The sequence below is a fragment of the Sus scrofa genome, chromosome 11 (genome assembly GCF_054392235.1).
Source record: "Sus scrofa isolate SSC_HxYL_T2T_F1_AM1 chromosome 11, Sscrofa_HxYL_maternal_Yorkshire_Landrace_v2.0, whole genome shotgun sequence".
NCBI classification, from domain to species: domain Eukaryota; kingdom Metazoa; phylum Chordata; class Mammalia; order Artiodactyla; family Suidae; genus Sus; species Sus scrofa.
Genome location: NC_139393.1, coordinates 64659127 through 64684556, shown reverse-complemented (window position 1 = coordinate 64684556; position 25430 = coordinate 64659127). Strand labels below are relative to the sequence as shown.

The window sequence follows — 25430 nt, the reverse complement described above, 5'->3', positions numbered from 1 at the left end:
GCTCAAGCATCAGCACAGCAAAGATGCCATTCCTGGACAAAGTACTTAAAATGCTTGTCTTCACTTTCATCCATTGACTAGCTTTACTTTTCCTTATATTACAAAACAGGACATTAACATTTGTGATATTTACTTGTTTAGTCTCTGAATAGGTACCTCTACAATATGTAATTGTAATTCCCATAGTAAAATTATTTTATAATTTTCATCTCATTATACCCAGCATCTAAAAGATAGTCTAACAGGTAGCATACACTAATAATATTGTGTATCTGAAAACTGGGCATGTATTAATGAATATGTGAAGCTGTATATATGAGCTAATTCAGCACTCTGATTGTTGGGGACCCCTTGCTGTATTCTTTGAATAAAATACACTTAAATACGATCTATGAAGATTCCACATTCATTTCTTTAAACTTGTATTAGAAACTGGGTTGCACGTGAAATAATTTGAATGCATTAACTCCCAGAGTTATGTTTAAAGTTTTTCTTCCACCATTCATATTTTCTCATAGAAATTTAATTTGATAATATTTTAATAATCATATTAGAGAGTTTCCAAATTTCCAAGCCACAAATTTCTTTCTTTTTACATTCATATTCTATTGCTTTATGTAATCCTTAACCGAATTAAATAATTTAAACAAGTATGAAAGATAGACAAGTCACAGAAGTTGAGAGGAAGACTGCTTTTTCCTCATACCACCATAGCTCTCAGAGAAAATTCTGACGGTTTCCTATTTAGTCTCAAAAATGCATAGGGAAAAGCAAAGTTTTTTTTTTTTTTTAATGTCTTGGACTTCTTGATAATCTTTTGAAGCCTATGTTCTACTTGGAATGAAAAAGTAAATGTATGAAATACAATGGATTAAAATACAGTAGATTACAATGTGGGTTATATTGAAATTTAGTAATTAAATTGTTTAAAAAATTGTAATTAAATTATATATGTGCTTCTTGATTAATAGATTAAATAAGAGACCTTTAATGAGAGGGCTGCTAAATATTACAATTTCAAGGTGGTAGCTATTGAAAATGATGTTTAAAGGCAATTGCTATCACTGAAACATGAAATGATGTCTGTGAATGCTACTATAACAAAGTCAGATAGTATTCCTCCTTCATGGTTTGTTGCCTATATTCATAAAGGAAGGAAAGGATAATTTCCATTAAATATTAGTATACATAAGGATTTGCTATTTTTCTCATCAAAGTTCAGTTTTTCCCCAAATCCTATCCATAGAACATTCCATTACATGAAATACAGAATAAGTATTCCTGCTGAAGAATATCCTATGTCATATGTTTTCTTTACTTTTCTTTTAAAAAGTATTAATATTTTATTTATATTTTACTTTAGGTTTCATATATCATAACCTTAAAAACATAGTAAACTTAAATTCAAACATTGTACATTATCAAAAATTAGATTCCCCTTTTTGCTGATATATTTTTACTTGGAATTAATTTTGTATTAATACAAAGACCCTTTAAATATGACAGTCAAACTATTGGGAGAACTTCCTAGCTGTTATAAAAATAAACAGAAAATTATAGATATAAATGCATGCTTTATATTTTGTAAATATGGGTTTTTAATTTCTTTTCTTCTGTTCCAAATATTTTTAATGTCAAAGTATAAATGTAAATGTAGAATATATGATTTCATTATCTTTTAAAACAAAAGAGCTTGAGGATATCTGAAAACTGGGCATGTGAATCAGGGTGTATCATTTTCTTTTTTAAACTCTGAGGTACTTGTAAACAATGCAGCATTAAGAATTAAAAAGTAAGCAAACAACAACAACAAAACACCTTTTTCCAAATGCTTTTGCAACTTCAACATCCATTGCTTTGCAGGAAAATACTCTGACTTCAGCCCTCAGATCAGAACAGTTGGTTCTGTGTGTCCCACTGCTAACAGCGCAAGGGGGGGGGGCAAATGGCCTGCAGCTGTACCCTCACTACACATGGAGCTGTCTATCTCTCTCTCTTTTTTCTCTTAACCTAGTGTATATTCGGTTTTTGGTTTTTTTTCAATTTTACTGAGATGTAATTGACATACATTTTGTATAAATTTAAGGTGTGCCACAAAATGACCTGATATACACTTACTGCAAAATGATTACCATGGTTAAGTTTTGTTAAACTTGAGTGAGGCCTGTTTAAAAGTATCTTTAGTGCATGATCTGAGATGTGTCCAGTTTACATCTTTTTGGGAGCTACCATCTTCATGCAGACATGTTTATCAGGAGTATAATTCATGCAGTGGCTTCATATCAAGCATGGTGAAATTCAAAATATTTCCAGTTAAAAGATGCTAATATCTTCACATTCACATTTATCAGGAATTTGATCTGAACAAGCCAGAGGAGGCCACACAATTTTATTGTTCTAAGAGTGACTTGGGTGCCCACAGATTGGTGTTCTCCACCCTCTAGCCATAGGTCAACAAGAACAAAAGGATGTCCTGGGCTTTGGTGCTCTTGGCAAAAGCACTACCCCATCCTGGAAACCATTAGGACTAGCCTCATATCATTCATTCATTCTTATATGTTACCTCTTTCACCCCAAGTGTTTAATACTCATAGATTAGCTTTCATAGGTACCTCAAATGAAAGATCCTTTGATCAAAATATTTCAAATTTTGGGGAGAGGACAAGATGGCGGAGGAGTAGGGGGACACGCTCGCCCTCTCCCACAAACACAACAAAAAAAGCACATCTACAGAAGAAATGACTCACACAGAACAACAACCAATTGCTGGCAGAGGAACCTAAACTCCAATAACGGCAAGAAGTTCGTGACATTATTGGGCAGAACGGGAGAAAAGAGGAGAGTGAGAGAAGGTGAATCCGAGCGGGACGGGCGCTCCCGAAAGGGAACTGCGGAGGAGAAAGGGATCCCGCACCCTGGAAAGTCTCCTACCGGGGGAAAGATCAAACGAACCGGAGGAATCTCCAGATGCAGAGAAGAGTGTAGCAGTAAGTCGGAGTACGGAAAAACGATCAAGAACCCAACGGACCATCTGAACTACGGGCACAGTCACCAAAAATTGAGACGCCTGGGTGGGGGCTGGGCACCGAATCCTCGGCTCCAGAGGTTAGTCCCCGGGAAGGGGCCGGGGGACGCCTGGGTGGGGGCTGGGCACCGAGACCTCAGCTCTGAAGGTTGGTCCCCGAGAGGGGGCCGGGGGACGCCTGGGTTGGGGCTGGGCACCGAGACCTCGCCTCCGAAGGTTAGTCCCCAAGAAAGGGCCGGGGGACGCCTGGGGGGGGGGGGCTGGGCACCGAGACCTCGGCTCCAGAGATTAGTCCCCGGGCTAGGGGGGCGGGGAAGAGCGGAAACTGCTTGGGAGGTCTCTAAACCATTTGACGGGGCAGAGACTGCCTGGGAGACTAGAAAACAAAGCTGTCGGCAGAGGAAGGGAGCAATACTCTAGGGGCGGGGAAGTGGAAAGCCGCCTCAGAGGGAACCTGGGAGAAGAGCCTGGTCTGCGCCCGTGCTGGGGAGCGGAGAGAAGAAGGGGTGGGTCCCCATAGAATACCCCCCACGCCACAGCAAGCTTACAGGCCCGCTAGCTAGCAGAAAGCTGTGCTTCCCAGTGCATTCCCTCCCCCCACCCCCGCCACCCCCTACGCTCTCGCGGAACCTGGGGCTGCCTGCCATCCAGGAGGGCTGGCCTCAACAATTGCCTGAAGCCTACCACCGCAGGGGCTCTCCCTGCACAGGCCTGCTTGCCCTTTGGAGGGGCTACACTTCCACAGAGCAGCACCAAACACCACCAGCCCCCTAGAAAAGGCCTGCAGCCCAGAAAAGCTAGAACAAGCCTAGCCAGGCCGTGAATAGATCGACCTAATTCTCCGACGGTTTTTCTGAGACGGGCTCCCCCGGGGAGGAGCCTCTTGAGTCTCCAAGGGCCTTGCTACACGCCCAAGACCCCAGGGGGTGCTAAGACCTAGTGGACCAGCTGCATAGGACTGCCAGCTCCAGGCAGGACCCCCTGCAGCCCAGAAAAGCTGCAACAAGCCTGGCCGAATTGGGAAAAGATCTCAGACGGTCTTTCTGAGTCGGGCTGTCCTGGGGAGGAGCCTCTTGAGTCTCCAAGGGCCCTGCTACCCGCCCAAGACCCCAAGGGGTGCTGAGACCTAGTGGACCAGCTGCATAGGACTGCCAGCTCCAGGCAGGACCCCCTGCAGCCCAGAAAAGCTGCAACAAGCCTGGCCGAATCGGGAAAAGATCTCAGACGGTCTTTCTGAGTCGGGCTGTCCTGGGGAGGAGCCTCTTGAGTCTCCAAGGGCCCTGCTACCCGCCCAAGACCCCAAGGGGTGCTGAGACCTAGTGGACCAGCTGCATAGGACTGCCAGCTCCAGGCAGGACCCCCTGCAGCCCAGAAAAGCTGCAACAAGCCTGGCCGAATCGGGAAAAGATCTCAGACGGTCTTTCTGAGTCGGGCTGTCCTGGGGAGGAGCCTCTTGAGCCTCCAAGGGCCCTGCTACCCGCCCAAGACCCCAGGGGGTGCTGAGACCTAGTGGACCAGCTGCATAGGACTGCCAGCTCCAGGCAGGACCCCCTGCGCCCAGAAAAGCTGCAACAAGCCTGGCCGAATCGGGAAAAGATCTCAAACGGTCTTTCTGAATCGGGCTGCCCTGGGGAGGAGCCTCTTGAGTCTCCAAGGGCCCTGCTACCCGCCCAAGACCCCAAGGGGTGCTGAGACCTAGTGGACCAGCTGCATAGGACTGCCAGCTCCAGGCAGGACCCCCTGCAGCCCAGAAAAGCTGCAACAAGCCTGGCCGACTTGGGAAAAGATCTCAGACGGTCTTTCTGAGTCGGGCTGTCCTGGGGAGGAGCCTCTTGAGCCTCCAAGGGCCCTGCTACCCGCCCAAGACCCCAGGGGGTGCTGAGACCCAGTGGACCAGCTGCATAGGACTGCCAGCTCCAGGCAGGACCCCCTGCAGCCCAGAAAAGCTGCAACAAGCCTGGCCGAATCGGGAAAAGATCTCAGACGGTCTTTCTGAGTCGGGCTGTTCTGGGGAGGAGCCTCTTGAGTCTCCAAAGGCCCTGCCCCCGCCCAAGACCCCAAGGGGTGCTGAGACCTAGTGGACCAGCTGCATAGGACTGCCAGCTCCAGGCAGGACCCCCTGCAGCCCAGAAAAGCTGCAACAAGCCTGGCCGAATCGGGAAAAGATCTCAGACGGTCTTTCTGAGTCGGGCTGCCCTGGGGAGGAACCTCTTGAGTCTCCAAGGGCCCTGCTACCCGCCCAAGACCCCAGGGGGTGCTGAGAACCAAGTGAAATCTGCTACCATCGTGGGGTGGACCTCCCAGTCCTGTCTGCCCTCAGGAAGTCCTCCTTTGCTTCAAAGAAACACTGTTAGCCCCATCAACACTCCAGAAAAGCCACACTGCCTCAAAAAAAGATTGACCAACAACGACAGCCCTCAGGAAATATTCCAGGGCAGTGACAAGGCAAACACTACCCGATAACGGAGAGTACAACTCCCTCAGGAGAAAGAAGACAACAAGCAAGATGAAGAAGCTGAGAAACCACCCCCAGTCAAACCAACAGGAGAACTCACCTAAAACAGTCAACAATGAAACTGATCTCTGCAGTCTGACAGACCTGGAGTTCAAAAGAGAAATAGTGAAAATACTGAAGGAATTAAGAGAAGATATGAACAGCAATGCAGATACCCTCAGAAAGGAGCTAGAAAATATAAGGAGGAGCCAAGAAAAACTAGAACATTCATTTGCAGAGATGCAAACTGAACTAGGGGCAGTAAAAACCAGAATGAATAATGCAGAAGAACGAATCAGTGATATGGAAGATAGAATAATGGAAATCACTCAATCTGGTCAACAGACAGAAAACCGAATCAAAAAACTGGAAAGCAATATAAGAGACCTATGGGATAATATAAAACGGGCCAATCTACGCATAATAGGAATTCCAGAAGGAGTAGAAAAAGATAAAGGAATGGAAAATATATTTGAAGAAATTATCGCTGGAAACTTCCCAAATCTAAAGGATACTGGATTCAAGATACAAGAAGCACAGAGGGCCCCAAACAAACTGAACCCAAACAGACCCACACCAAGACACATCATAATAAAAATGGCAAAAGTTAGTGATAAAGAGAGGATCCTAAAGGCAGCAAGAGAAAAACAGAATGTTACCTACAAGGGAACCCCCATAAGAATATCAGCTGATTTCTCTACAGAAACACTACAGGCCAGGAGGGAATGGCAAGAGATATTTAAAGTGCTCAAAGGAAAAAATATGCAACCTAGAATACTTTATCCAGCAAGAATATCATTTAAAATAGAAGGGGAAATAAAAATTTTTCCCAACAAACAAAAACTTAAAGAATACAGCAACACAAAACCCAGGTTAAAGGAAATATTGAAAGGGCTTCTCTAAACCAAAAAGAAAGGAAGGAAAGGGAAGAAAAAAGAAAAGAAAAAAAAAAAAAAGAAGAAGAAGAAGAAGAGGAAGAACTAGGACTGAGGAAGATACAATCAGAGAGCAGTCACTCAAATAAGCCAGCATACAGATTTAATCATGAACATGCTTCAAACAAAATAAAATTAAAAAGAAAAAAATAAAAGAGTCATCAAAACCATAAAATGTGGGCAAGGGATGTTAGGAGGTAAATAATCCTTTTTGTTTGTATGTATGTCTCTCTTCTTAATTTTAATATAATAATGAAGTGTTTGAACTTACAGGACCATCAGGCTAAAACACACAATTATGGGAAGGGGTTAGCATACTTAAAAAACAGGGCAACCACAAGCCAAAACCAAATATTGCATTTGCAAAAAATGAAAAAAAAAAATACACTCAAGCAGATAATAACAGGAGACCATCCAACCAAAAAAAAAAAAAGAAGAATGGAGAACCATAGAATCAACTGGAACACGAGGATCAAATGGCAATAAATAATCATCTATCAATTATCACCTTAAATGTCAATGGACTGAATGCCCCAATCAAAAGACACAGATTGGCTGAGTGGATAAAACGGCAAAAACCTTCAATATGCTGCCTACAAGAAACTCACCTTAGGACAAAAGATACATATAGATTGAAAGTGAAAGGCTGGGGAAAAGTATTTCATGCCAATAGACATGACAGAAAAGCAGGAGTTGCAACGCTCATATCAGACAAAATAGACTTTAAAACAAAAGACATAAAGAAAGACAAAGAAGGACACTATTTAATGATTAAGGGATCCATCCAAGGAGAGGATGTTACTATCATCAACATATATGCCCCAAACATAGGAGCACCCAGATACATACAACAAATATTAACAGACATAAAGGGAGATATTGATGAGAATACAATCATAGTAGGAGACCTAAATACCCCCCTCACATCAATGGACAGATCCTCTAGACAGAAAACCAATAAAGCAACAGAGATCCTAAAGGAAACAATAGAAAAGTTAGACTTAATTGATATCTTCAGGACACTACATCCAAAAAAATCAGAATACACATTCTTCTCAAATGCTCATGGAACATTCTCAAGAATCGACCACATATTGGGACATAAAGCGAATCTCAATAAATTTAGGAGCATAGAAATTATCTCAAGTATCTTCTCTGACCACAATGCCATGAAATTAGAAATCAACCATGGGAAAAGGAAAGAGAAAAAACCTACTCCATGGAGACTAAACAACATGTTACTAAAAAACCAATGGGTCAATGAGGAAATCAAGAAGGAAATTAAAAACTATCTTGAAACAAATGATAATGAAGACACAACCTCTCAAAATCTATGGGATGCTGCGAAAGCAGTGCTCAGAGGGAAATTTATAGCAATCCAGGCCTTTCTCAAAAAAGAAGAAAGATCCCAAATTGACAACTTAACCCTCCACCTAAATGAATTAGAAAAAGAAGAACAAAGAAGTCCTAAAGTCAGCAGAAGGAAGGAAATTGTAAAGATCAAAGAAGAAATCAATAAAATAGAGACTCAAAAAACAATAGAGAAAATTAATAAAACCAAGAGCTGGTTCTTTGAAAAGGTGAACAAAATTGATAAACCCCTGGCCAGACTCACTAAAAAGAGGAGAGAAAGAACCCAAATCACCAAAATTATAAATGAAAAAGGAGAAATCACAACGGATACAGCAGAAATACAAAAAACCATAAGAGAATACTATGAACAACTATATGGCAATAAGTTTGACAATCTGGAAGAAATGGACAATTTTCTAGAATCTTACAGCCTGCCAAAACTGAATCAAGCAGAAACAGACCAACTGAACAGACCAATCACTAGAAATGAAATTGAAGAGGTCATAAAATCACTCCCTACAAATAAAAGCCCAGGACCAGATGGCTTCACAGGTGAATTCTATCAAACATATAAAGAGGAATTGGTGCCCATCCTCCTTAAACTCTTTCAAAAGGTTGAAGAAGAAGGAATACTCCCAAAGACATTCTATGAGGCCACCATCACCCTCATTCCAAAACCAGGCAGAGATACCACCAAAAAAGAAAACTATCGCCCAATATCATTGATGAATATAGATGCAAAACTTCTCAACAAAATCTTAGCCAACCGAATCCAACAACATACGAAAAAAATTATACACCATGACCAGGTTGGGTTCATCCCAGGTTCACAAGGATGGTTCAACATACGCAAATCAATCAACATCATACACCACATTAACAAAAAAAAAGTCAAAAATCATATGATCATCTCAATAGATGCAGAAAAAGCATTTGACAAAGTTCAACATCCATTCATGATCAAGACCCTCGCCAAAGTGGGTACAGAGGGAACATTCCTGAATATAATCAAAGCCATTTATGATAAACCCACAGCAAATATAATCCTCAATGGGGAAAAACTGAAAGCCTTCTCACTCAAATCTGGAACAAGACAGGGATGCCCACTCTCACCACTGCTCTTCAACATAGTTTTGGAAGTCTTAGCCACAGCAATTAGACAAACAAAAGAAATCAAAGGCATCCATATAGGAAGAGAAGAGATCAAACTGTCACTGTATGCAGATGACATGATTCTATACCTAGAAAACCCTAAGGACTCAACCCCAAAACTCCTTGAACTGATTAATAAATTCAGCAAAGTGGCAGGATATAAGATTAACATTCAGAAGTCAGTTGCATTTCTGTATACCAGCAATGAAACATTAGAAAAGGAGTACAAAAATACGATACCTTTTAAAATTGTACCTCACAAAATCAAATACCTCGGAATACACCTAACCAAAGAGGTAAAGGACCTATATGCCGAGAACTATAAAACCTTAATCAAAGAAATCAAAGAAGATGTAAAAAAATGGAAAGATATTCCATGTTCCTGGATTGGAAAAATCAATATTGTGAAAATGGCCATCCTACCCAAAGCAATCTACAGATTCAATGCAATCCCTATCAAATTACCCATGACATTTTTCACAGAACTAGAACAAACAATCCAAACATTTATATGGAACAACAAAAGACCCAGAATCGCCAAAGCAATCCTGAGAAACAAAAACCAAGCAGGAGGCATAACTCTCCCAGACTTCAAGAAATACTACAAAGCCACAGTCATCAAAACAGTGTGGTACTGGTATCAAAACAGACAGACAGACCAATGGAACAGAATAGAGAATCCGGAAATAAACCCTGACACCTATGGTCAATTAATCTTTGACAAGGGAGGCAAGAACATCAAATGGGAAAAGGAAAGTCTATTCAGCAAGCATTGCTGGGAAACCTGGACAGCTGTATGCAAAGCAATGAAACTAGAACACACCCTCACACCATGCACAAAAATAAACTCCAAATGGCTGAAAGACTTAAATATACGACAGGACACCATCAAACTCCTAGAAGAAAACATAGGCAAAACACTCTCTGACATCAACATCATGAATATTTTCTCAGGTCAGTCTCCCAAAGCAATAGAAACTAGAGCAAAAATAAACCCATGGGACCTCATCAAACTGAAAAGCTTTTGCACAGCAAAGGAAACCCAAAAGAAAACAAAAAGACAACTTACAGAATGGGAGAAAATAGTTTCAAATGATGCAACTGACAAGGGCTTAATCTCTAGAATATACAAGCAACTTATACAACTCAACAGCAAAAAAACCAATCAATCAATGGAAAAATGGGCAAAAGACCTGAATAGACATTTCTCCAAGGAAGATATACAGATGGCCAACAAACACATGAAAAAATGCTCAACATCGCTGATTATAAGAGAAACGCAAATCAAAACTACCATGAGATACCACCTCACACCAGTCAGAATGGCCATCATTAATAAATCCACAAATAACAAGTGCTGGAGGGGCTGTGGAGAAAAGGGAACCCTCCTGCACTGTTGGTGGGAATGTAAACTGGTGCAGCCACTATGGAGAACAGTTTGGAGATACCTTAGAAATCTATACATAGAACTTCCATATGACCCTGCAATCCCACTCTTGGGCATCTATCCGGACAAAGCTCTACTTAAAAGAGACACATGCACCCGCATGTTCATTGCAGCACTATTCACAATAGCCAGGACATGGAAACAATCCAAATGTCCATCGACAGAGGATTGGATTCGGAAGATGTGGTATATATACACAATGGAATACTACTCAGCCATAAAAAAGGATGACATCATGCCATTTGCAGCAACATGGATGGAACTAGAGAATCTCATACTGAGTGAAATGAGCCAGAAAGACAAAGACAAATACCATATGACATCACTTATAACTGGAATCTAATATCCAGCACAAATGAACATCTCCTCAGAAAAGAAAATCAATCATGGACTTGGAGAAGAGACTTGTGGTTGCCTGATGGGAGGGGGAGGGAGTGGGAGGGATCGGGAGCTTGGGCTTATCAGTCACAATGTAGAATAGATTTACAAGGAGATCCCGCTGAATAGCATTGAGAACTATGTCTAGATACTCATGTTGCAACAGAAGAAATGGTGGGGGAAAAACTGTAATTGTAATGTATACATGTAAGGATAACCTGACCCCCTTGCTGTACAGTGGGAAAATAAAATTAAAAAAAAAAAAAAAAAAAAAAAATATTTCAAATTTTGCTCCAGATGCCACACACATTCTATATTATTCAATAACATCTGGCAATCATTGTATTTTACATATTTTTCCTATCATTTTCTTCCTGATTGGGATTGTAATCTCCAACAGAGAAGGGATTTTGTTTATTTTGTGTACTTCCTTGCCCCTCAATACTTGACTAATGTCTTATAGGTAGTACTTGCTTAAATGATTAAATAGGATGTCTTCAAATAGAACTGCTACTCCTATCAGTTTACTTTAGCATCTCAAATCCAGTATTAATGACCAAGCAGATGCTATTTCCACCAGACACTCTCATTATACACAGTCCATTGTCTCCCCCAGTTTTCCAAATAATAAAGAGGAAGATGCTATAGCTAGAAAGTGGGAGATTGTCCCTGTCTCCAGTTCTTCTTCTACTTCATTGCAGTCCTACCCTCACATATATGACTAGTAAATTTCTAAAAATTTCTGAAAATGATGTTCTAAAAAAGATTTGGTATTCTTGATAGTCATAGATCCAGTAATCATTATTGACATGTAGATTGCTTTGCTATAGTTATAAAAAGTCTAGCTTTTCTCTTCCTTCTCCCTCCCTCCCCAGTTATTATTTTATTCCTTTGACTATTATTCTCTAGTTAAGGCAACATTTATGTTTAATTTCAAATAAAAATATAGACTCTCAAATTGAGGAACTAGACAAAAAAATTCAGATAGCCTAAAACCCATCAATTTATCTCATTTCTACTAGCATTTTAGAAAAGATTCCCCTAGAAATATGAAATATTGATATTTTCTTAATATTTCATCAATCTTTCTTTAATATTTCCACTGATTCATAAACTAATGTCTTTATATGAACATGGCATACTCCCAAATGATTTTCCAATTTGACTGCATAGCTAACTAAATAAATAATTTCAAAGTGATACCCAGTAGTGACCTTTCCTTCTCTTCTAGATGCAAAGGAGAGAAGAACACCACAGACTACATATTAATTACTAGACCAACTCATTAGGCCAAGTGCTTGCACACAAGCAAAAGTTATTTGCCATACTCTCTTCTTCTTGAGTTCATCTGTCTTTCCTCATCTGTGTTTTTTTTTTCCCCCTCTCATCATTTGGTGGCATGTTCATTTTTTAATCACTTTACCTTGGCATCACTAACCAACCTTACTCTTTTTTTTTTTCACCCACATCCAGGCTGTTCATCCAACACATTTAAGAATTCTGTTATTTCTTCCTGTTCCTGTCCTTAAAAGCTGTCATTTCCTCTCTGTTCCTGAAGCCAAAAAACCTCATCCTAACATCTTTATCTACAGCAACATGTTCTCCTATCCAACTCAAAATTTATTCTGTGGTTAAACCACATAAACTGGCAAATAAAGTTCCTGTTTTCTATTCGAGGTGGGTACATGTTTTACATCAAGTTGATGGCAAATTACTTCTGATGCAACCAAAGTTGAATTCCTTTGGGACTTCCCCTTCCTACTGTCCAAGAGAATCTCCTTCTGCACACTTTGCTTCTCCAGATCATTTTCAATGCCAGACATAATTTATTGATAACTGTTGCTATACTTCTGGAATAAAAAAAAAATAAGCTTCAAGTTTTACATACCTGCATCAATCAGGATAAATTAGGATATGCTATGGTAACTAACAACGCCTGAATCTCAGTGGCTCTTAAGAACAAAGGGCAATTTCCCTTCAATACGATCTCATATTAACCACTGTTTGAGTAGTTGATGCGTGGTGCCTTCACTTTAGGTCCAAGGCGGACAGGGTTGTCTCTGGAAGAGCATTGAAAGTCTGTGGCAGAAGGACACTGGAACCACGTGCTGGCTCTTAAAATGTCTGCTCAGACTGACAAAGTCCACTTCTGCTCACACGAAATAAGTCACATGGCAATGCCTGAGTTGAACAGCACAGGGATATGCAGTAGTCCTTCCTTATTCACGGGGATAAATTCCAAGACTCCCAGTGGATGCCTGAAACCCTGGGTAGTATAAAATCATATATATATTGTTTTTTTCATGTACATACTTACTTACAATAAAGTTTAATTTATAAATTAGGCACAGGATAAGAATATCTGAGCTGCCAAGACTGTTAATCTTGAGCTTGGGGCCACTATACAGTCCTTGAACACAAGCACTGCAATACCATGGCAGGCCTCTTATAACGGAGCATACCACTAAGTGACTAGTGGATGGGATACCTGGACAGAGGGATGACTCACATCCTGAGCAGGACTGAGCAGGTGGCAGAGATTTTATCACATTACTCAGAACAATGTGAAATTTAAAATTTATGAATTGTCTATTTCTTCAATTAATATTTTTGGACTGCAGCTGACTGTGGGTAAGTGAAAGCTCAAAAGGTGAAACCACGAATAAGGAAAGATTACTGTTTGTTTCCTGCACATTCACTGAAGCAAGAATGCTAACTTATTTGGCCAACAGCAATGTAATCACTCTCCCCTACTTGCTGCCACCACCACCAAAACTTCCACATGCATTTCTGGAAATATGAGAAGCATAATCTATCATCATTCCTCTGAAATTATAATGTCAATTTGAAAGAAGGCTCTGTCAGATGGTGAGTGTGAGTGGCAAAATATACCTTAGAAATATGAGCTCCAGATGGAAAGATAGACATGATGACAAGACCCTACTGGTGCTCCTTCACTACAGTTGTATACACAAGAGTTGTCAGGTGTTTCTAGCCAAATGTAAGGAGCCATGATAGAGTGTGGGAACATCACCAGATTAAAGGAAGAAGAAGTTGAAAAAAAATTAATGAATGCATTAAGCAGGGTGCCATTGTGGGAGAAAACACTGACTGAGTTCAGGGTCCTTGTCTGAAATGCAAGAGAACTGACTGGAGTCTCAAAGATTTGCAATTCACTACTGATTTGAACACTATCAAGGTGAGATTACTTATTTTAAATAAATATGTACTTACAGTTGTATTTACGAATTAATTTTCACTCCTGTGAGGTCTTTTCAACTCAACTGTTATGTTAAATCAACTACAAAAATTTTTTTAAATTTAGAATATAGTTTACAAAATGTTCTGTTCATTGAGTATATCAGTCAGTTGATTTTAAAAGTTTAATGAATAATTCTGTTTTCTTGTATAGTATTAGACAGTGGCATCAAATAATAGTAATATCTTAATGTTATAGATGATTTTAGAAATAATTTAATTTAAATTACTAATCTATTTGGGAAAGTTTCTTTGGCCTGAACTGATGACTATTCTTTCTCTGCTTCAGATCCTGTTAGGGAGCTTGCTGAACGTCACTTGAGAACATATTATATTATAAACGTTCCTACTTTTTAGAAAAGGCTTCCTTCATGTTTACCTGAGGTGTATTCTTCTGAAACTTCTAGTCTGTTATCACAGTTCTGCCTACTTGGACGACACTAAAACAGGTCCATTTCATCTTTTAGATGAAATAACTTCAAACATTTGTGAACAGCTATGAATTCTTTCTCACCTTTTCCTTGCTTTTTCCAAAGTAAATGACTTGCTATCTCTGAGGTTTTCTGATATGGCAAAATGTATACCTCCTTTACCAGTCTGAATAAATTCCCTAGGGGTCTTTTATTCACTGAATAAATGTTTATTGTCTCTGTGCTTTGGACTACCAAGAATTGTACTGTTAATATGATGAGAATTCAAATGCAGTTCTTGCTTTTATGAAGCTTATAGTCTGCTTTCTAGATAGACAACTATCATAAAATAAGTTCATACATAGTTACCTAGCATAATGCATGATCTTAAGGGAAATTGCAGCATGCTTTCTTAACACATCACATGGAACACACAACTAAATGTTACAGTAGAATGTCCAATCAATTTGGCTTGCACTTTCAATTTCCTCTATCACATTCCAAGTTGCATTAGCTTTATTTGCAGTAACATTAAAGTAGCAACAAATTGCTGGTCGATAATATATAATTTCTGTTTTTTAATACACTTTCATATGTAGAACATCAATGGACTTTTAAATTCTATCTTCCAGTTTATATTTTGCAATATTTTCACTTACAAAAAAAACAAACCCTAGAGTAACAAACAGCCCTCCCCTCCCTCTAAAAAGAATAAAGGACAAGAAAAAAAAAAAACAAACCAAAACTCTGACAAATTTATGACAACATGGCTGAATCCTGAGGGTATTAAGCTAGGTGAAATAAGACAAATACTATATGTTTTCATGAATATGTGGAACTTAAAAAACAAATAAAAAAACAAAAACTGAAATAAATGAACAAACCAACAAAAACAAACACAAACACAGAGAACAGAGTAGTGAGTGTCAGGAGGAGGAGGCAATGGCAGGGAGGGTGAAACAGGTAAATGATATCAATTGTATTGTGATGGATGGAAACCCAATTTTGGGGGGTGAGTGTGCTATAGGCAATATAGAAGTACAAATATAATGTACACATGAAACTTATATAATGTCAGAAACCAGTGTTACTTCAATTAAAAAAAATAAAGGAAAAACAAACAAATAGACAAAAAACACCTCTGGCAGGTTTTTCTGAGTTTTTCAAGTATTTGGTTGGAAATATTCAGATCTAGACGAAGTAAAATTTCAGCCTTAGGTGTCACAATGGAGTATGAAAAAGAAATGAGGGCTGTTTTAGCCAACCCTGAAGATCTTTGGAAGGTTTCAGTTTGGATCACAAGAGACAACTGCTGTGTGTACCTCTTTGCTAAAGTTTGACAACAAGTCGGACTGCGATAACTTACTGTTTTCATCCAGCCAAGAAGTAAAAGTCTATTTTTTATTCTTTTTTACAATTTGGTAATCATAGAATACTCAGGAAAAGCCTAAGGTAGAAAATGTATTGAACTAGATAGAACTCAGCAATTTAGGGAGAACTGCTGTTCTTGTCCTGTGAAAATGAAAGAGATGATTGAAACTTAAGACATTAAGAGGTAAAAGAAATTGAATTCTCAAGATTAATTTTTTTAAGAACCCAAGTAGTTAGTTCTATTTTTTCTCTTTTTTGAAGAAAAGCTGTAGTTGTAACTTGCTAGAAGAAAATGAAATCTCTAAATTCCATTACCAAAGGAGAAAAAATAAACCCAATATCTGATCTCGACAATTTATGTATAGACAAGGTCAAATAGAGATAGTTTTCTAAAATTTGTTACTGGTAAGAACTTCAGAGGAAATATGAATGTTTCCTAGATTAATATTATTTCAGATAAAGAATATTATGAATCCAATTCAAAGACATCATTTTTGAGAGAAATATTATGATATTAGTTAATATTTACTAGTTGAATTGTAGTTTGAATATTTAGATGAAATATTAAAATAAAGTGTAGAAACTATTGAATAAAAGGTCGATACATTTTCTTATATAACATAACTATAGGGACAATGACAAGGAAGATCATCACAAAAACAGTGACTATCTGGACAAAGACCCTTTGCACTCACACTGGAGCTTCATGCTGAAGCACCCTGAACTGACGTATCACCTTTTCCTCCCCGAGGGTATCTATTTCTCAAGTAAACAGAGGAGTGGGTGCACCATCAACTTGAGTTTGTGTACTGCCAAAGTGGCCCACAGTTGGTTTACAAGTCAATTTTTAAAATACCTGCGGCTTTGCCGTCTTCAACAGTCTTTTTGCTCAGAATGTTCTTTGTTCTCTGGGCCCATCTTGTAATTGATCCTGGATTTGAAACTGACAGCTGTGAACCAGCAGGAAAATGGTGTGATAGGAGTTGTCATGCCTCAAGAAGATTCAAAGAAAGTCTTATTAACAGACAAGAACACAAAGTTTTAGCTTCTGAGTTCCTTTAGGCCACATGGATTTTGAATTTCAAATTATATATTTATATATATATATGCATGTATTTTTAAATAATCTATAAACATATAATATAAAAATAATCTTATGTTAATTTATATTATTTATAATTTTTATTCATTATTTATATTCATTAAAAATGTATATATATATATATATGTAGCCAGAAAAAGATATTGCAGTACACACACCAAATATTATGTAACACTCCAAACAGTTTCTGAGGCAGAACTCCATAATCAAATACATTAATATTTCTGTACCCAAAGGTAAACTATTCATATTAAAACAATTAAATAACAATTTTAAAGCATGTTATAGGCATTCATGTTCTATTTGCAAATGAGCTGAATATTTTTTAAATATTGGATTTTTAGAACTTTTTATATTTTGTTATTGCGGATAAAGTATTATAAGCCTATATTCACAAATGATTTATTGTAAATTTAATAAGGTAAGCTGTTAGGCATGGAAAAAGACTGTCAGAGAAAGAAAATGACAAATCCAGATTTTCAGTTTCACACAAGATTTAAGAAATCTGAGGTTTGGGGAGTTCCTGTAGTGGCTTAGTGGAAATGAGTCTGACTAGTATCCATGAGGACGCAGGTTCGATCCGTGGTCTTGCTCAGTGGGTTAAGGATCTGGTGTTGCTGTGAGCTGTGGTATAGGTCACAGATGGGGCTTGGATCCTGCAATGCTGAGCTGTGGCACAGACCAGCGGCTACAGCTCTGATTCAATCCCTAGCCTGGGAATCTCCATATGCCATGGGTGTGGCCCTAAAAAGACAAAAAAAAAAAAAAAAAAAAAAAAAAAGGAAAAACAAATCTGAGGTTCAGATTTATTTACCCAGGAATGATTATCTTTCAGGATCTCCTTGTGAAAATACTTTGACCTCATAAGGGACAGGCATCTTCTACTCTAATGCCTACCATGGCATTTTAGAAGCACTTATTGGCAATGACTTCACATTATAAATATTTTTATTTATATCCTTTCTCTTACTAGATTGTGAGATTCTTGAAAGCAGAAGTCATAATTTATTTGAATCTATATACCCTGTTTCCAACTCATTGCCTGGACTATGAAAAGCATTAAATATGTATCTAATAGATGAGTACAATCAAATTATTTTTGTACAAGTTTTGGGGAAATATCCACAACACTTCTGATTCTCAATTTATGTACCAGATAAATTCATTACATGTAGGTGTGAAGAACATATACAAGTCCCGATCCTGTTTTCTAGTTCTTGCTAAGTCTCTAATGGGAATATAATATGAATACAAGGGAAAAAATTAGAGCAAAAACACAATATACTTATCATGTAGACATCAAAAAAATATTGTAGAGTTTAGCTTCAATGAATGAGTATTTGATGAAGAAATGACATTTTATAATTCCTGGTTGCTATTTTCCTCACCTGTGTAATAAAACCAAGATAACAATTTCTATATTATTATTTTGTAAAATGATTTGAAGAGCAAAAGTGTGTCACGCTTACAATATTTAACACAGTAGCTCAAGAATAAACAATATGTATTAACCAAAGAAAAGAGAAAAAAAGGTGCTTTGTTGCATGTTGAGAGATTGAAAAGAACATTATAGGAAGAGGAGTACCATTTTTAAATATGCAAATTAGCATTGTCTAGAAGAGGTATGGTGATAATTAAATATACATAGGTTTGGGAAGGCTAGACTGTGAAGAATTTTGACAAGATGAAAGCCCAGTGCTAATGCCTAGGCGTGAGTATTAAGGAAGTAATAGTACAATTAAAATTTGATCTATTAGTTGTGTTGTATTCTGATGTAACTGATAGAATTTAATAAAGTGTCCATATTTTTGAAATTCAGTAAAATTTTTTATAGCTAATACTCTTAATTGTATTGAGAATGTACAAAAAAGACTATGTCAGTATGAATTACTACATATTTACAGATTTGAAATCATAAAAGTTATTTGTAAGCATTTTGGTAGAATACCTTAGGTAAGACAAAGCACTAAGATGCTCAGTGACTTGACTCAAATGACAGTGTCAGGGCTATCACCAGCATGGGATTTTTAGAATCAGAAGCAAGAAGAGAAACATGGGCATTTCTAGAAAGAAAAAAATTTTCTTTTGGTCCTCATGTTGAAATCTGATGCATTCATCTTTTCGCGTATTCCTTGGATGACACTTTCATGTTTTCATATATGGGATTATTTTCTTTGCATTTAAGTTGATACCTCTCCCCCAGATCCTCCTTGATCTGTCTCTAAGAGTTTCCAACTGAAAAGTATCTTAGTCATATTGTAGACATCACTTCCTTTCCCTATGTAAGGGTTATTTCTTCTAATACATTTTTTACTTTAAATTAGAGCTTTTAAAAACTTCTCACTTTTCCTTAACCACTAAGAGAGAAAACTGATGGTTAACAATGTAAACAATTTATAACCATACAGATCTAAAGCATATGTGGTGCTATAAATTGTGTAAGACATTTTTTTCCTAATAGATATAAAAATGCAAATTGCAGACAACCACAGGAAAAAAAAATAGAGAAGTGAGCAAGAAACATAGATGGGAAATCTTCAAGAATAAGAACACTTATATGCCTCATTTTCATGTAGGAAAATTATCTATCTTGATCATTCTCAAATGACATTCTCAAATGACACCTAGCCTGGGAACGTCCATATGCCACAGGTGCCGTCCTTAAGAAAGAAAGAAAGCGAAAGAAAAAGAAAGAAAGAAGAGGAGAGGAGAGGAGAGGAGAGGAGAGGAGAGAAGAGAAGAGAGAAGAGAAGAGAAGAGAAGAGAAGAGAAGAGAAGAGAAGAGAAGAGAAGAGAAGAGAAGAGAAGGGAAGAGAAGAGAAGAGAAGAAATTTGGTCTCAGAGTTCTGAAGGCTAGAAAGCTGAAATTAAGTAATTGGTTGGGTCCTGTTCCCTCTGAAGGCTCTGGGGGAGGACATTTGCTTTCCTCTTTTAGCTTCTGGGAGCACTAGGCATTTCTTGGTCATGCAATATCATTCCAATCTCTGCCTCTGTTTTCACATGGCCATCTTTCCTCTCTGTGTCTTCATGTGGCAGTCTCTCTGTGATGTGCCCAAATTTCCATTTTTACATAAGGACACCAATAATATTGGAATAAAGCCCAACAACATGACTTTAACTTGATTAAATCTGCAAAACTCTATTTCCAAATACAGTCACATTCACAGGTATTGAGTTGGGATTTCAGCATATCCTTTATGAAAGGCTCACAATTCAACCCATAACAGATACAAACTCTAAAGGAAATTTAAAATGTACATATTATTGAGAAAGGGAATAATAACAACAAAAAACAAAATGATACTAGGTAATCTTTAGCCTTTTATGTGTTCTAACTACTTTCTAGAGCAATCTAGAAAAGTATGAATTTAATTACTCCTTCTAGAAACCCTTCAAAGTGGGTGCTTGCCTCCCCAAGACCACATAGCTGGCAAACGGTGGAGCCCATACTATCACCTAGGTAGTGGTATTCTGTTCTTAGGGGCAGCAAATTATTTAGTCATATGAAATTATAGGAAGCACAACCTATAAGTAGATCTTTGGCATTAGAACCATCAGAAATAATTAGAAACTAAGATCAGACAGAGTAGCATACATGTGGCACCATTTGCTAAGAGTGCAGAGTGCAGGAAAATGTTTTTGCATTTGGTGCAGAGTGCAGGAAAATGTTTTTGCATTTGGAACATCTCAGACATCTATGGAAAAACATCTAAGGACACTGAGAAGAAAGAAGAGACTCATTCCTCTTAAGATGTTGAAAAAGAATTCATAAACCTGGGAAACTAGCATTTCAAAGATCTCATGCTTATGAGATTTTCCTAAAGATTATTTGGAAGATGTTTTCATTGTTACTCATATCTTAATAGCAGCTTGATGGGATCAGGAAAATTACTGTTATAAATCATTTTATTATGTACGGAAGGGAAGTAAAGTGGAAAACCTGAGAAAGAACACAGAGAAACAGAACTCAGAAGAATAGACTGTTCTTACAAAACTAAACATACTCTTAGCATGCAATCTAACAATCCCACTCCTTGGTACTTAACCAAAGTAGCTGCAAACTTATCCCTAAACTATAACCTGCATGTGAATGCTTAAAGCATTTTTATTTATAATTATCAAAATTTGGAAACAACCAAGATATCTTTCAGTGGGTCCGTGGATAAATACGTGGTGATGCATCTAGACAATGGAGTACGATTTATCGCTAAAAGAAAATGATCTACAAGCCATGACAAATCAAGGAGGAAACAAAGTGCATATTGTTAAGTGGAAGAAACTAATCTGGAAAGAAAATATACTCTATGACTATAACTGTATGACATTCTGGTAAAGGCAGAATGATGGAGATAGTGAAGAGACCAGTGGTTGCCGGGGGTTGAAGGAAGAGAGAGATGAATGGACTGAGCATAGAAGACTTTAGGACAAGAAAACTACTTTGTATGATACTCCAGTTGCTACATGCCATTATATATTTGTCCAAACTCACAGAATGTACAACAACAAGAGTAAACTCTAAAATAAACTACCTATTTTGGATTATACCGATGTCTTAATTCAGTTCGATTACAACATAGGTAATACTCTTGAGGGAGATGTTGATTGCCAAAGAGCAGATGCATGCCTGGGGTAGTGGGTATGGGATATCTCTGTAATTTCCTCTCCATTTTGCTATTGAGCTAAAACTACTATAAAGTCTTTTTTTAATGCCATAAAAAAGGATATTGGAAATCAGGCCTCTATTGTGTCATAGAAGTCAAATTAGAGAAAGAGTCTACCAAAATGTGCAGGGAGGACTAAAGAATGAGGACAACTTGTCATTAGAAACTGACTATTAAGCTATAATAGGTAGTATGTATTAGAGTCAGAAATGTAGAATCAGCATTTCAAAAAAGGTAAAATTGCTGTGCATTTTGTGGCTATGGAAATGGAAGCTACAAGAATGTTGATGGTGAAGAGGCCAAATGGGATAGTAACTTGATGATGCAATACTTCTGGGGAAAGTTTGCAGGTGTGTGTGTGTGTGTGTTTGTGTGCATGTGTGTGTGTGTGCATGTTTTAATACATAAGACAATTATAAAGCAATTTCTGCTATGAATGAAGCCATGTAATTTTCTCCCTTGCCATCTTGAGAGTATTTGAAAGATTCAGTGATTAAACAAGAAAGTAGAATTCCCTTCTTTCATACATTTCTATTATAAATTAAAGATCTGCTTGATCCTTACTGTTGAGTACTTACTTGTAATCACAAAAAAACTTAAAATCTAGACATATGGATGTCAAGGTGTCAACTACAGGGTAAGCCTTAATTTCTTGAGTAACTGACATAAATTTTTAAAAATATACTTGTTTTCTTGGTTAATCTGATGAACTGTCTGAGTGAAAGTTACTTAGTTTGAAATACAACATGTGTATTAAGGCGTTCCCATTGTGGCTCAGTGGAAATGAATCTAACAAGCATCCATGAGGACATGGGTTCGATCCCTGGCCTCGCTCAGTGGGTTAAGGATCCAGCATTGCTGTGCGCTGTGGTGTAGGTTACAGACATAGCTCGGCTCCCATGTTCCTGTGGCTCTGGTGTACTCTGGCAGCTACAGCTCCGATTGGACCTCTAGCCTGGGAACCTCCATATGCTGCTAGTGAGACCAGTATCCTCGAGGATGTGGATTTGATCCCTGGTCTCACTCAGTGGGTTAATAAGGATATGGCCTTGCTTTAAGCTGTGGTGTAGATCAAGATGCAGCTTGGATCTGGCATGGCTGTGGCTCTGGCATAGGCTGGCAGCTGTGGCTCCAATTCAACCCCTACCTGGAAACTTCCATATGCTGCTGTGGCCTTAAAAATAAAGAAAAAAAGCACAGAAAATCAGACAGTTTTTAGTTTTAGGCTATGTTTAAACAAAGAATTTGAAAATACTTTTTCTTTGCAAAATTTAGTTGTCAAGGCAATTACTTATGTGAAACAAACTTAATTTACATTATTTGTAAATTTATTTATGTCTCACACTGTAAATTACAGTAACGTACCAAGATGCAACTCAACACACTTCTTTATAGCCATGCCTAACTTGCAGTAGAGCTTGGGAGGAAACCAGACATATTTTAAGTCACAATGACCACCCCTCCATGCCCCCTTGTGTTGTCCATGGTCCTGGAGAAAGACAATTCATCTTGGGAGTTATGAGATAATACAAGCATATTCAGTTATTTAGTGAGCCTACCTTTGGTTGGACGTCTACAAAGTAATATGACCTCATAGGTCCCCTAGGTCCTTTGGATTAGTAATTTTCAAAAAAATGTCTTTTTAAAGTGAGCTTTTTTGATTTGCTTGTTTTCATTCGTAGAACCTACACTTACTTTTCAGACTAATTTTCAGAATGTTCTCTTATTTTCGAATTGTAGCTGAAATAACATTTTCAAGCACAGCATCAACAGTTGGGTTGTTCCTTACACATTACACTTGTATTCTTCCAGGGATTTGATTTTATTCTTCAACATAAAGGAAACAGAAAGCAATTTTATCTTTTTTTCCCTCCCATATGTATCTTTCACCCAAGAAACGGATTTCAATATCATTCTGTGGAAGCACAGGTTTTAATTATTTTCTCAGGGACTGACAATTCCAATTTCCCAGATGATAAATTAAATGTGTAATGCTTGATTATATATCACATTTCATTATATGCAACTAGATAATACCCATGTGAAAGTTATTCCCTAGAAACAGACCACTAAAGTACCATTTAGTACACTGTTGATTTAGGACACAAAAAGGTATTTCAGCCTCCAAAAACAGTTAACAAACACCAAAAATTATGTAATTTACTGTCTTGAAATATTTTAAGAATGTCAAAGTCTTTATAGTTTGCAAAGCAATTGCAAAAGTGCTATCATTTTGTACCCATAATAAACCCAAGAGATAGCTATTGCTGTCTATATTTTACAAATAAAGATATTACAATGCTAAAAGATTTTCTGTTACTAAAACATCCTTGGTTGTTAAGTAACAGAGCTGAAAATTTTACATCCAGACCTTCTGACAGTAAGTCTTAGGACAGTTCTTCTAATGCAACTTCCTCTAGTTTTATATAGATGAGGACATGTAAGTCCTCTTCTGAAGGAAGGAAATAGTCTCAGTATAAAATATTAAACCAGCAGCTTTTAGTGCATCATCTGGGAAATGCCAAGAAGAAACACCTTGAAGTGTTTGAAATTCACATTTGAAAATATAATAGTGATTGAATGAAAAATAAAATACATGTGGTCAAATATGGTATAAAAGATATTTTTCTTTGTCTAGGGCTTCTGAAAAAATGATTGTTGGTTAGCAGAACAAGAATTTCTCTAGCAGTACAGCAGACGTTTTCTTTCTAGTGACATGTGAGAGTGGGCGGTGAGTATTTCAGATCAGAACATTGAGTTCTTGTGAACAGACAAAGAATGTATAACGGCTGGATTTACTTTTTTTTCTTCTTTTTTTCTTAGGTTGACCATCAAACAGCCTTTCAAAATTAAACCTCAGTCTCTCTTCAAAAAGAAAACAAAAATAATACGAGACAAACTTTGGCTATAGGTAACTCTATAGAAGATCATTTCTTTATAATTTATTTTCTTTGGAAAACAATTCCAAAATGCTTAATCAGACAAGTACTACATTGTATTTTTTCCTTTCTGAGGATAAGATAAAATTACATTGTACTCCTGGTTATAATTAAATACATTTGTCAAAGCCTAAAAAATATTTCTTCTCATGGATTCTACTTAGAGGAAGGCATATGTAAGATTATGGAAAAAGCTATCTATAAAGTCAGGAACAATTCTTCATCTAATTCAATGTAGAAGCAAAAAAAAAGTAGGGTTAATAAAATTTTTTTATTTTTGTATGAATATCATATATAGTAAAATAAGAATTCTATTTGAGATCACACGAATTTTAAGGAAATAAAAATGTACTGTTTTAGAAACATAGGTCTTTATATCCAAGAGAAGTTAGAGTAATATTTCAATTCAAGCCTGCAGATTTCTGAGTTATCATCTTCTTGTCAGAAAACCTGAGAAATCTGGTTTTATCTTTGCTTTCTACATAGTAAGTATGTAAACATGTATATGTTGCTTATATTTCCTGTGTGTCATTTTCCCCTTATGAAAAATAGGAAAAACAAACCTAAATTACAGAATTTGAGGATTAAATAATAATATTAAGTGAGGGTTGTGGGAGCTATTGCTGACAATCGTATTGAATTTCCAGACTGAGAAATAGGTGCTAAGGGACTAACATTGTTTAAAAAAAAAAAAATGGGAAAGTAGGAATTCCTTTGTGGTGGAACAGGTTAAGGATCAGACATGGTTACTGCTGAGGCTTGGGTCCCTTCCCAGTGCAGGTTTGATCCCTGGCCCAGGAACTTACACATGCCATAAATGCAGGAAAAAAAGTAAAAATAATTGTTAGAAATTATATATATTCAATATTTACCAAAAAATATCCACAACTAGACACATCTTTAGC

General features: G+C 37.5%; 1 long non-coding RNA gene across 1 annotated transcript in view; it reads left to right on the top strand.

Moving 5' to 3' along the window:
• LOC146398663 (uncharacterized) overlaps positions 1–25430 on the top strand; it is a 177891-nt gene that overhangs the window by 132014 nt on the left and 20447 nt on the right. The window contains exons 3-4 of the long non-coding RNA XR_014820090.1: positions 24225–24317; positions 24410–24497. This is a non-coding gene — a long non-coding RNA (uncharacterized LOC146398663). The remainder of the gene's footprint in view (positions 1–24224; positions 24318–24409; positions 24498–25430) is intronic.